Below are 14002 nucleotides of genomic sequence, written 5' to 3' on the forward strand. Positions count from 1 at the left end.
TGTATGTGTGTGTGTGTGCGCGCGCGGGCGTGTGTGTGAGAGAGAATGAGAGTGCCGTGTGTCGTGGTCCGTTCCGGGGTCCGCGTTCCAGTTCCTGGTCTGGGGGCTCCGGACTCCGGGTACTCCTGCTGTCCCTTGTTTCCTTGCTTCTGTTGGACTAAACCATAAACACCTGATGCTCATCCTGCTGGATGGGAATATAAGTGGCCCTGGGATTTGAGTGTGATTGGAGGGGGTCGTCTTATCAAGCTTCCCATGGAACAAGTGGTCGGTGGAAGGCTGGTCAGGACACTTGCCATCTTTAGGCTGCGTTGGAGAACCATGGCTTCTGGGAGCTTTGCTGTCCGAGTCGAAGTGGTCATTGTGGTATGGACTCGGTCGTTTCCCGGGCCAGCTCGGTGGCCGTCAGCCACTCCGAGCTGGGTAGTGATCCGGTTGTTTCCGTAGCCAGCCAAGGTTGCTGGCCGTGACCGTTACTCGGAGCTACCCCGATGCAGAGTTGGAACTGTCTGTCGTTCTTCGGTGTTTGTCTCTTCTTGTTCTCGCCTCCGTGGGGTAAGTCAGGCCGTTCTGCCGTTACCCTGCGGGGGGAATCTATCTTGTTTTGTCCTTGCCTACGTGGGGTAAGTCAGGCCGTTCTGCCGTTGCCCTGCGGGGGGAATCTGTCTTGTCTTGTCCATGCCGACGTGGGATAAGTCAGGCTGTTCTGCCATTACCCGACAGACGGTCCTGCCCCACCTTGGTGTGGAGTGAAAGTTGAGTCCCGGCTTGTCGAAGGAGAAGTCCCGGCTCTATGTTTATGTACAGTCTGCTTCCAAGCTCAAGCCAAGCCTCGACCCCAGCCTAATGTCTCCAGCCAAGCCTCAAGACCCCAAGCCTCTTGCCAAACCTCAAGACCGCAAGACTCGTCACGTCCTCGTCTGGGTTTGGGGATCCGAGCCCGAAGCAAGACCCAGGTTCTGAGTCCTTGTCCAGAGTCGGGCTCGGAGTCCACCCCAGGCTCCTTGTTCCTTGTCGCTCGTCCTGCCCTGTTCCTAGAACTACAGTGTCTGCGTCCTGTATTTGCGTCCTGATGCAACACCCCGAATGAGTGAGAGAGTGAGACAGTTTAAAATGGGAAACTACACGGACAGGGGTAGGGGTCGGTCAGTGTCGCTGGTCTATGTTCAGAGATGGATAATTAGCCGACAAAAAGATGAAAACTGGAAATGCAGCTGCTCCGTGAAAAAGCTCAGTCTCTGAAATTAAATCTTCCGATCTATTTCCACCAGAGGCACTGCTGGGGTAATGCCAAAGAATGTTGACGTATTTGCCTCCAATCCACCCCCCGCCCCCATTATTTACAGTAGAGACAATGGCCTCTGCTCTCAGGATGAGGCTTTTCATTCCAGGACGAAGGAGATGTCTTCCTTTTTTAAACAAAGGGGCTTCCCTTCCTTCACCGTCAACTCTGCTCTCAAACGCATCTCTCCCATTTCCCGCACATCTGCTCTTACCCCATTCGCGCGCCACCCCACTCGGGACAGGGTCTCCATTGTCCTCACCTACCACCCCACCAGCCTCCAGATCCAACGTATAATTCTCCGTAACTTCCGCCACCTCTAACGGGATCCCACTACCAAGCACATCTTCCCCCCCCCCCACTTTCTGCTTTCCGCAGGGATCGCTCCCTAAGCGACCCCCTTGTCCACTCGTCCCCGCATCCCTTCCCAATGATCTCCCTCCTGGCACTTATCCTTGTAAGCGGAACAAATGCAACACCTCCCTTACACTTCCTCCCTCACAACCATTTCAAATCTCTTACTATCTTTCCTTTCGGTTAGTCCTGACGAAGGGTCTCGGCCCGAAACGTCGACAGTACATCTCCCTATAGATGCTGCTTGGCCTGCTGTGTTCCACCAGCATTTTGTGTGTGTGTGTGTTGTTTGAATTAAAGTGTTTGTTTAAGCAACTGTAACTAAGAAAGCTGATGAGGTGTATAACCGTATCTCTGGAGACAGATCCTCTGCATAAATCAGGGCCGCTTTGAATGCATCTGCTGTCTGTCGGAGCTGTGAATTCAGGAGCAGCAGAGATCATAGATTCGCACTGAAATGGTGTATCTGCTCATCTGGCGGATAGAAGACGTTTACTATCCTTTTATTTCAGCCGTTGGAATTCCCGGTAAGCCGAAATGTCAGTGGGGTGGAATGGAAACACCGGGGCTATCGATGCTAGGATTTGGATCTAAAAGAACAAACCGCTGCAAGAATTCAGACAATCGGCCAATTACTGTGGGGCTGAGCGAGTCGGGCAGCGTTCTTCCAGCGCGTTATGATCAATAATGGGATGTTCCGGTCTCTGCTTGTAGCAGCTTCACTGCGTTTGCAAATATATTGTTCATACAGCCCGCGGAGATGACACCAATTGGTTGCCTACATTGGAATGTCAGCGGTTTTCTGAATGAGGTGCAAAAATCATTGACTGGCACTACCAGTTTAGCAAATGCGAGGAGTTCAGCGTTGTCACACGGAACTGTTGTGGATTTTCAATGAGTGCGTGCGATATGACTGAATGTAAAGCTGATGGACAACAGAATGAAGTCGTTGCAGGGTCAATTAACACAACCGACATGGTGCTTCATAGTTATCAATACTGTGAGATCTGCCCAGTTATATCTATATCTGACACCGCTACAGACAGCTGACTACGGCACCGAGTTTGCTGCCGGACATGAATTTCTCTCCTCTGCTTCCCTGTGATGGGCTCAGTGCCCGCGGTCATGTCAATTGATTGTTTGCTGTGTATGTGAACGATTGTCTAAGTTAGGTGCAATAATGAAACGATCGGCTGGTAGTAACACCTTTGGAAATGTGGGGAGTTCCGTGGTATAGCACAACACGCTGTGCATTTTTAATAAATGTGTGCAGAATGACTCAAAATAGCAGCAGATGGGCAACACAATGAACTCCTTGCTGAGCCAGCTAAAGCGAGTGACGGGGTTCATCACAGTTTTCAAGACTGTGAAATATATTCTGTTGTATCTGTCTCTCACACAGTTACATACATCTGCCTACAGCACCGAGTTTCCTGCTGGACATTGAATTCCTCTCCGCGCCTCCCAGTGATAGATGATTCAATGGGAGGCGTCATGTCTGTCTGTGAGGTTGTGTCGGACTGCGCTGTATCTGTTGGAATCAGTCGATGTTCTGTTGTACAGTCAGTGAGATGGCAAATGCTGGAATAGGAAGCAAACTCGGGGTATACTGGGAACACTAAGCATCAAGCAGCTTGTATGGGAAGAGAAACCAGTGTCAGTGGTCTCTCTGAGAACAGCTCTGAGGACAGATACTTTAACTGTTTTCCACATATTCTGTTGCGCATGGATGAGCGTTTCCTGCATTTCCTGTTTTTTGTTCCGTCCTTCGGCTGTTCTGTCGCTGACAGGAATCGCCATGGAAGTTGAAGATTGTCAAATGGAAGAAAGCGCAATCTGTGTCCGGATTTATTCATTTTATCCAGACGAAACGCTAAAGGCGCCGGTAGAAAATGTTCCATCCAGTATTGACTCTGAGGAGGTAGTTACCCAGTGTTACCTTTCCGCTGTCACTTCACATTTCGTTCATCAGTGAGGAATCCGTGTTCAGATCATATTGACTTTATTTTACGGTGTGGACTCCTTCTCTGTCTCCGCCAGCTCCGCGCCCCCTCTCGACCCTCCCATCGCTAAATGTAACAATAAAGTGGAAATATTACAGGATTCTCTCAAACAGCTGCCTTGGCTTCTGCTCAGTTTTTTCTCAACTTGCTGTTCCCTGTCTCTCTTCCAGTGAACTTGGTGGCGATTGTGATCCTGTCCCGGGGAAAGTGCGGTCTCTCCAAATGTATCACTCGCTACCTGGTGGGAATGGCAGCGGCCGATCTCCTGGTCGTTATCTCGGATCCGCTGCTGAGGTGGACTGCTCGGATTTATTTTCCCCGATCATTCCTGCTCATCACTCCTGTGTGCAGACTCGGTATATGGTTGGTTTCTGCGAGCACAGCGGCCTCAGTCTGGCTGACTGTCGCTTTCACCGTCGATCGATTTGTGGCTATTTGCTGTGAGAAGCTGAAAACAGAATATTGCACCGAGAGAACGGCGGTTGTGCTTATCGGGACAGTGAGTGTGCTGGCCTGTTTGGAGACCGTCCCCTTTGGGTTTGTACCCGGGCCTGGAGAAATAATTGATGGTGTTCCCTGGGGTTGTGTTTATACACAGAGCTACAAAAACTCTCCCTCATGGGCGGCATTTGAGATATCTCACCGCATATTAACCCCTTGTGTCCCATTCTTTCTGATTTTACTGTTCAATATTCTGACTGTCAGGCGGATTCTAGCGGCCAGTCGAGCCCGCAGGGGGCTCCGGGGACAAAAGAGCGGAGAGAATGACAGGGACCGGGAGATGGAGAACCGACGCAAATCCATCGTTTTGCTCTTCAGTATAACCGGTAGTTTCATATTGTTGTGGGGAACACTGGTGGCATTTTCTATCTATCAAAGGATTTCAATGGCTTTTGTCGTTCCACCCACAGATCCCCGTTACGTTGCAGAATCCACAGCGGGAATGCTGCAGGTTCTCAGTTCCTGCACCAACACGTGTATTTACGCCGTGACTCAGAGCAAATTCCGAGACGCACAAATTAATGCGGTGAAATAGCCACTGAATCGGATGTTGAATCTGATGAAACGTTAGAAAGAAACGTTGTAAAGTAAATACTAGAAAATGCTGCCTCCTGCTCCCTATTCTGTCCCCTCACTGTGGGTAAGTGGAAACAATGTGATGAACAGAGTTACAAAACAAACACGAGATCATCTCGAAATACAGAGCAACACACAGGAAATCAAATCCTGGTGAAGGATCTCGCCCCGAAACGCCGACCGTTTACTCTTCTCCTCACACAAAATGCTGCAGAATCCCATCTACGGAAGGGACTAGAATGTCGACGTTTCGGGCCGAAACCCTTCATCAGTGTCCACTCTTTCCCATTTGGTTTGTCTTGCCTCAGGGTAACAGAACAACTGTTTACAGCTGATCCCGACGGCAGCACTGGTCTCACCATTCCAGAGAAATCCCTTTGCCCCTCATGTCCCGCCCTGTGGAGTTGCAGCTTGAGGCGAACCTGTTACCCCTGCTTCCCGATTCTGGAAAACCTGCCTGATCCTGGAGTATATTTTCGTCTGTATCAACCACTCCCGCTCCCGTCACAACCCGTCCCGATCGTCACTCTCTTTCTGTCCTCTTTTTCTCTCTGGAGGTTCTCCCTCTCACTGCCACCTTGAACTACGTCGCTGGAAGAGAATTTTAACTTCTTTACAATTGAAGACAAAGTGCCCTTGCGTTCACTTGTGGCTCTGTGAGAGAAAGAGAAAGTGAGCGCGAAGAGGAGACATCTCGAGAGCGAGATAGCGGATGAGACATCGCGAGGGTGGGATAGAATGAGTCAGAGAGAGGGGAAGAGAAAGAGAGATAGTGTGAGCGAGGGAGAGAGAAAGAGGCAATCTGCGTGACATTGTCGGATCTGTGTTTCCACTCCAACAATGAGATCGGCTTGTTTACTGGAGGAAAAGTATTATTTTGATTTATGAACTGCTGCTACTATTGACATTTTTGTTCTCTATTAAAATCGTATGAATTCTAACCAAGTATTTTGCTTCAACAAGTGTGCACGCTCCGAAATACCCGGAGCTGAATCAAAAAAAGAATACAATGAATACAATGAATGAATTTTAAAACAATTCTTATTACAACGAGGCACTCAGATAAGCACGTGAATGTACAAGGATGGATGGATATGAATCACATGCAGCAAACTCTTTAACAGGGGAGACGCAGACGAGAGTATCTGTGGAAATGAATGATATTGCAGGATGTTGCGATACCTCCATCACGCCACGGCCAAGGATGTCAGTAGCAGCCAGGCGGAAAATTATTAATTTGTTGTTACCCTGGATATTATCACGGGGCATTTAATGCTGCCTGCTCCATATTTTCCCAGTCCTACACCTTTACCTCCGCTAAACATGATGCTGCTTCACTCAGACGGATGTTCAGTGACAAACGGACTGCTGTTGTCTCCTTTTGTACACAACACCTCGATCTGCCCGAGGAAGGTGCAGAGAGACAGACTGGGGCAGAGGATGAGACAGAGTCAGAGTGACCGACTACAGAGAGCGGCCCCTCATCTTCCAGTTCCAGGCAAACTCTCTCACACACCGGATCCATTCTGAATGATTCCCTGGTTTCTCTGCGCCCAGTTCTGCTCCAGAATTATAAGAAATCATTTTCCATTCTGCAAACAAACACTGGAGGAGTTGGGGGGAAAGTGAAGTAGGTCCTTCTCCGGGTCCAGGAACAGTTCAGCTCGCCTTCCTCACACACAGCAGCTGGTGGGCGAAGGTGCAGCTGGTTTCAATGTAAAACAGTTGTGGTACCAGGCTGTCAAGAGAAAATGAAAATATAGACAGAGGAAAATGTTGCATATACAAGCAGATCTGTACTTCTGGGGCCTTCAGAGCGTAATTAAACGGATTCAGGTAGCTAAATCGGACTGGGTCCTCACAGATTGCAAAGGCAGCAGATAATGGCTCAAACAGCAGATTAGAAAAGCCAAAATGGTTATTAATGTCCTTGGTGAACAGGATCAAGGATAACCTCAAAATATTTTACCCCTTTTGGCTGGAGTTTATTCCCTGGAGCGTAGAAGAGTGAGGGGATATTTGACAGTGATATACAAAATTATGAAGGGTATGGATATTTAACGCAAAATTTGATAGGTTCTTGATTAGTTAGGGCATGGATGGTTACGGGGAGAGGGCAGAAAATTGGGGCTGGAAGGGAAATAGATGAGTTACGATGAATTCATAGGAATGACTCGATAGGCCAAATATCCCACTTCTATTCCTATATTTTATGCTCATATGATTGTTTGCCTCTCTTTGTTGTGTGTGGTTTTCCATTGATTTTATTGTGTTTCTTTGTATCTGCTGAGAGTGCCTACGCGAGAATGAGTCACATGTTTGTATATCGTGACAGAAACACATTTAGACAGTAAATTTGCTTTGAATTTCCCTCATATTGATTAGGACATCCATACACAATTGGCTTCGATGGAACAGAATTTATTAAATCTGTCCTAGACAGTCCTCTCTAACAATATGTAGTGAGGGAACAACACTGGAGCTCTTACTGGCTGAGCAAGTGACTTAAATTTCCCTGTGGAAACACTTCAGGAGCAGCAACCATGATTGTTAGTTTCAAAATACCGTGCTTCCATTTAATTGGGTTATCAGTTAATTCGGACATCTGCTTATTTAGGATAATTGCCAAAGATCAAAAACATATCAAGAAATTAGCTCGGATTCACTTCATTTATTTCGGACTCTATATCATTTAATTGGAATAGGAAACTGGTGTCAAACAGTTCCTAACCATCGTCAGTCACGTGCACATTGTGCGGCCATTAGATACTACACCGTGCTAGAGCAAGCAATTTTGAAAAAGTGACACTTGGGTGTGTTTTTGTTCAAAAGAAACATGGTTCTTGTCACTGCTAGTTGGTGAGTAATAAACAGTCAGACAGTTCACCACTGTATTGCTCACTGCGGTTTCAAACATTCAGCCTTGAAGATGCCAGAAAAGGCAAAGATTGAAATGAAATAATTTCACTATTTCATCAAGTTAGGAACTATGGAGAATCATCTTGAATGTTACAATGAAAATGAATATTTGGAGGATACAAACATCGAACACATTGCCTGGCAGCTGCCCATTATCTGCGCTAGGTGTCTGCGCTGATACAGTACATCTATTCTCAATCAAAAGAGTACACCATCACACTCTATGGAGGAATTTCTCCATCGAAAACTGCTAGGAACTAGAGTTTTATGGTACAGTAGTTCTATATTAAAGTTCTAATATGTACTATATTGCAAACAAATACATAACTTGTTAGTTAGTTGAATGTTAGTTTGTCATTTTATACCTTATTAACTATTTTCATGAAGCTTTGGCTGATTGGGATAGCCGCTTAACTGGGCCAGAATGTTTCAACAGGTTTCAGGAGTTATATTTAATGTCAGAGAAATGTATACAATAAAGATCCTGAAATTATTTTTCTTCCAAACACCCAGGAAAACAGAAGCGTGCCCAAAGAATGAATGACTGTTAATGTTGGAACCACAAAACCTCCCCAACTGCCCCCTCCCACTCATAAGCAGCAACAAAGCATCGACACCTCTCACAGGGCACTTAAAAATGCAGCAAAGCATCAATAATGGCACAGACTTGCAGTACCCGAAAGACTACTCGTTTTCCCGGTATTTCGAAATACCACAAGCCCTCTCTCTAATGGGGAAAAATTGTCCCATTTAACCGGAATCCAATGTACTGGCCCTCATTTTAAAATTGTCAATAAGGGCTGAACAATCTATAAAGGCTTTAGGCAGGAACTTTCAAAGCTTGAATGGGGAGGCTATCTGCAGTCTGAGAGATTACCGGCATGTAGAAACCTTCTAAAATTCAGAATGGGAGAGATCTGAGACAGTGAGTTTCTATCATAGTGATAGCCAATGCTGGAAAAACTGGGGAATACTGGTTAATGAGTCTCTGGGCAGGGAAAAAGGAGGCGACATGTCAGCTACAGGCTCTGTGATCAGTTGAATCCCATAAGAAGTATACGAGATATCGGAGTACATATCAAGGGAAACTGCAGAGTGGAAAAGGACATTCAATTTCTTTGGCAGATCAGGAGATTCCTAAGAGATTATGGGTGTCTATCATGGACAAGAGGGTAAGTAGGGAAAGCATGAGTCCCTTAATGATCAATGTGGTAGTCAGTGTGTGGAACTACAGGACATGGGCATCAGTGAAGCTAAGGAATTAAGGGAAATGTATAATGAAGAAACGGAGCATATCCACAACAGCAGAGAAGGTACCGGCAAAGTTGAGGCATATTCAGATCGATAAATCTCCAGGGTCAAATCCATTAAATCCTAGGACATTTTCTGCAGGCACTTAAGTAATGTAAGGAGTCCTGGCAGATACCTCTTCATCTTGAGACAAGGGTAAGTCACTGGAAGACTGGTTGATGGCTAATGTAGATTTGTTATTAAAGAAGCCCTGCAAGAACACACTAGGTCAGAGAGTCTAACATCAGTGGTAGTGAAGGAAAATCTGAGGGGCAGGACCTACTATTAGTGTTTGAAATAGCAAACCACGTTGATTTTCAAATGAACCGATTCTGTGCCTTGCTATTCTTCTGCTCTTATTATACCAGAGCTATAGAATTCTTTAGGATTCCCGTTTAGCTTGTCGGCTAGACCAGCTTCATGCCCTCATTTAGCCTTCCTGATCTCGACCTTGCATTTCCCAAATGCCTCAGTGGATCCTAACTGCCTATACCTGATACGCACCTATTGCTTGTTCTGTTCTAGGTGCTGAATATCCATTGATAACCAATACGCTCTAAAACCGTATGCCTGCTCCTTATTCTAATGGGAAACATATAGATCTTAATATTCATAATAATAATCATCTCTGTTGGTAAACAGCCTGCCCCAATGCATGCCTACCAGATGTCTTCTTATGCTATCAACAATGGCCATACTCCAGTTCAGAAATTCAACCCGCGGACCAGTCACAACCTTCTCCATAATTATCCTGAATCAAATGGAGTTATGGTTGCTGGGAAGAATGTGTTACCCTGAACATTGTTCTGTCACCTGCCCTGTCTCACTTCAAGAGTAGATTCAGTATCGCACTCTCTTTGTTAGGACATCTCCGTGTTGATTAAAGAAACTTTCCTGAACACACTGAGCAAACTCTATTCAATACATTCCCTTTACAGTACAGGAGTCCCAGTCAATATATGGAAAGCTACTGTGATATTTCTGCTATCTCTCTAAAAATGTTTTCCTGTAAATCTTGCTAACTATTGGGAGGTTTACTTACTTCCATTTATATGATCAGCTGGAGCACCATAAGACATAGGAGGAGCATTAGGCTATTTGGCTCATCAAGTCTGTTCTGCCATTCAATTTTGGCTGACTTATTATTCCCCTCTACGCAATCTTCTTGTATCCTTGACATTCTTACGAATCATGACCAAAGCAATCTCTATTTTATATAAATATGGCCTCAGCAGCCGTGCGAAAGCTACAGATTAACCGCCCTCTGTATAAGGAAATTCCTCTCCATCTCTGCTCTAAAGAGACGTCATTGCATTCTGAGGCCATGCTCTCTCGTCCTGGACTCCTCCGCTTTTGGAAACACCCTCCCAAATTTCATTCTATCCAGACCTTCCAATATTCAACAGGTTTCAATGAGATTTCCTTTTTTATTGCTCAGTCCCACGCATATCATCTCAGTCGACGAGCCGTCTAGTATGTCCTGTCCGAGTACTGATATGACCTTTTCCCTGATGAGTCAGGCTATCCCCGCTCCTTTAACACTTGCCCTTCTATCATATCTAAAACAAGTCAATCTCAGAACATCAATCTGTCAGTCCTGCCCCTCCTGCATCCAAGTCTCACCAATGGACGCTACATCATATCTTCACGTGCGGATCCATGCTGAAGTTAATCACCGATTGCATTGAAATTGATGCATGTCCGAACATTTGTCCCACCAAACTCATCAACCAGTTTCTGTCTTTGCCTCAAGGCTTCACATCGAGTTGCTCCACATGGACTCCACTGTTCCCTCTAAGCTGCACTACTGCAAAGCCATGTAGTAACGGAAATGCTCCCGTGCAGCTGAAATTTTCTTTCATATTATGTTACCATAATGTGCCGTCTAACAAATCTCTGCTTTGTGGCTCTGGCAGTTGAAATAAACAAAATTAGAGGCAATGTAGATCCACTCCACTTGCTACCCTGGCAGTCTCGTTCCTACCCACCATAACTCTAGTTTAAACCCCCATCAGAGAAGCACTAGGAAACCTTCCCAAATGGATATTGGTCCACTCCATCTCAGCTGCAAACTGTCCTGTTTGTACAGATCCTGCCTGCCCTGCAGAAGCACAATGATTCATAACTCTGAACCCCTTCCACTTGCGCCATCTGCTGTGCGAGATGTTAAACTGCACTCTCTTACTTCTTCCACTGGCAAGCGGCACGGGCAGTAATCCTGAGATCACCATTCTGGAGGTCCTGCTTTATAACTTCGGACCTAATTCCCTGAGCTTGTTTTACAGAACCTTGTCACTCCTCTTGTTTGTATCATTGGTTTCCTTGTGAACCACATTTTCTGGCTGTTCACATTTCTCCTTAAGACTCCATGCTGAATAAGATTTAAGAAAACATCTGGGCATTTTGTAAAAACACTCCAAACAAGACTGTTGCGATGGTCTGGCGAAGGGTCACGGCCCAAATCGGCGACTGTACTCCCTATAGATGCTGCCTCGCCTGCTGCGTTCCACCAGCACTTTGTGTGTGTTGTTGCGATGGTGAACGTTGGACCTGTCGAGGATAAGCAGGGAATTTCTGCTTGGAGCCTAAGGACGTGGTGAGGTTCCAAGCAAGTGTTTCGCATCAGTATTCCCAAAGGGATGAGTGTGTAAATTGCTGATAATCTGGGCAGGTTGACATCAAGGAAGTGGTGCTGCATTTCTCACAGAGTAGAAATGTCAAATATGAGAGGACAAGCCTGAAGGAGATGTGTAGTGTTAATTTTTGTTTTACACAGATTGGTAGGTACCTCGGAAGAGCTCCCTGCTGCGGCTGAGGAAGCAGACACGAATACGGCATTTAAACAGGTATGTAAGTCTGCACGGAATGGAGCATGTGCAGGGAGATTGGTGCAGTATAATTTTGTGTCATGTTTGGCATAGGCATCACAGGTCAAAGAGCCGATACCTGCGCTCTTCCATCTTTCATAGTGATCCCTGTGTTTCATCCCACACCATGTAATTGTACTGAGCCCAGGAATGGGAAACTCAGTATTCCGGGATAGCCAGCGCTCAGTAAAAAAGAAAGAGGAGGAGGGGGAGGCTGCCGTGTTAATCATTTGGTGATGAGGTAGGATATCAATGCAGGGACAGTGAAGTTATGTGAGAAGTATGAAAAATCCAAGTTTGTCAATTACAGGGAAAGACGTGGAGATAATGTTGTGATGGGATCATTTAGTCTCTACAGCAGGAGATAACAAGGTTGGGGAACGGGAGAAACTTGTTAAATAAAGCTTCATGTCTGAAAGTATGAGGTCAATAGGCGGACTATTATGTGGAGAGTAATTATGTACAGAGGGATCAAGGCTTACTTGTGCATGAATCACTCTGTTTAGTAGCCAGATGGAGCAAGGATTTATGAAAGGAAGTGGAATGTCGATCTTTGTTACTGAAGGATTTGAGATCAGAAATTGGGAAGTTCTGTTCCCATTGTACGGAGAGCTGGTGCGGCCACTCCTGCTGAACTGGGGACCGTTCTGATCCGCTTGCTGAGAAACAGATCTATTTGGTCATTCAAAAAGCGATTCAACATTCCTTAGATGATACAATTGTCCAATCATGAGTTTCTAGAAAAACCATGTTCAGAGCTTTGGAAAGTGGAAAAGAGACGACTGAACTATCCCAATCACACAATATCTTTAGCGCTGCTGACAGGTGAGAAGGTGAGATGGTTGCACCAGTAGGTGAAGCTGGAATGTGGGAATACCGTTAAAAGGTCATTTAAAGTTGATATCAGAAACATCTGGCAGAGGGTAGGGAATATTTGCAATTCTCTTCCCTAGAGAGTATAACAGATTGGTAACTAGAAGAATTCAATAGAAGAGGGCTACATTTTGGAAAGATTAGGGGATTGAGGTAATGTCAGAGAATATGAGCTGAGGCCTGGGAGAGGTCAGCCATGATCACATCGAGTGGGCAGGGCTGAGGCTCCGATTCTCTTGTGTTCCCCTGAGTGCGGTTCCCATCTGGGTCCCACTGCCTGTCGCGCCGGTGGAAACAACCAGTCAGGATGGTCAAAAGGGTCTTGGACAGGTTCATCAGGTGGATTAACTTGCAGAGCTGTGTGAAGTGTTGGGGATGGGACTGATTGGATTGTTGTACCAGGAACTATGATCCTCTTCTTCTCTATGTGCCTCTCCTTTCCCCCATCCAACACATTTGAAATGCAAGGTGGACAAAGTCAGATTGTAAAATAAGGGCACACTACTGTAAAACACAGGCACTGTACTTTAAGGGCGCAGATCTTCACCAATGTCGTCACTCTATTGTAAGGATACAGATCTTTAAAAAAAATCAATTGGACAAGACAGTGAAAATTAACCATTAAATGTGTCAATGCTGGAACATATAAATAGAAATAAAAGATACTGAAGCACTGACAGGTCAGACTGTATCTGGTGATTGATTACAGTAATTTCCGGTTTTATATCATTGAGATTGATACCTGGACGCACACAGACTGTACCAGTGGGACACACTTGCATATGTACACAACAGATAACTGACGCTGCACTGTGTGACCTGTACATTCCATAAGGAAACAACAATGCACCCCTGCACTGCTAACCAAGAAGCATGGTCATGCTGTTCCCTGAGGGATTTACCCCTGCACTGCTAACCAAGAAGCATGGTCAAGCTGGATTATTCCCTGAGGGATTTACCCCTGTACTGCTAACCAAGATGCATGGTCAAGCTGTTCATTGAGGGATTTACCCCTGCACTGCTAACCAAGATGCATGGTCAAGCTCGTCCCTGAGGGATTTACCCCTGCACTGATAACCAAGATGCATTGTCAAGCTGGTTCCTGGAGGCATTCAGAGAGGATCCCCATACTGCACTGTACAGAAGCAGTCAACTGTGGTCTAGCAGAACAGTGAACTTTACAGTACCGATTCCATTTTCATAAATACACACTTATAAAGCTCTCAGCACTGTGCAGTGAGCACATAGATCTATACACACCCAGCACTGTACTCCACCTTTAAACATCAGTACTGCAAGGACAGAGACCCGTACATCCCCAACAGCAGACTGTGATT

Source organism: Hypanus sabinus, chromosome 10, assembly GCF_030144855.1.
Source record: "Hypanus sabinus isolate sHypSab1 chromosome 10, sHypSab1.hap1, whole genome shotgun sequence".
Lineage (NCBI taxonomy): Eukaryota > Metazoa > Chordata > Chondrichthyes > Myliobatiformes > Dasyatidae > Hypanus > Hypanus sabinus.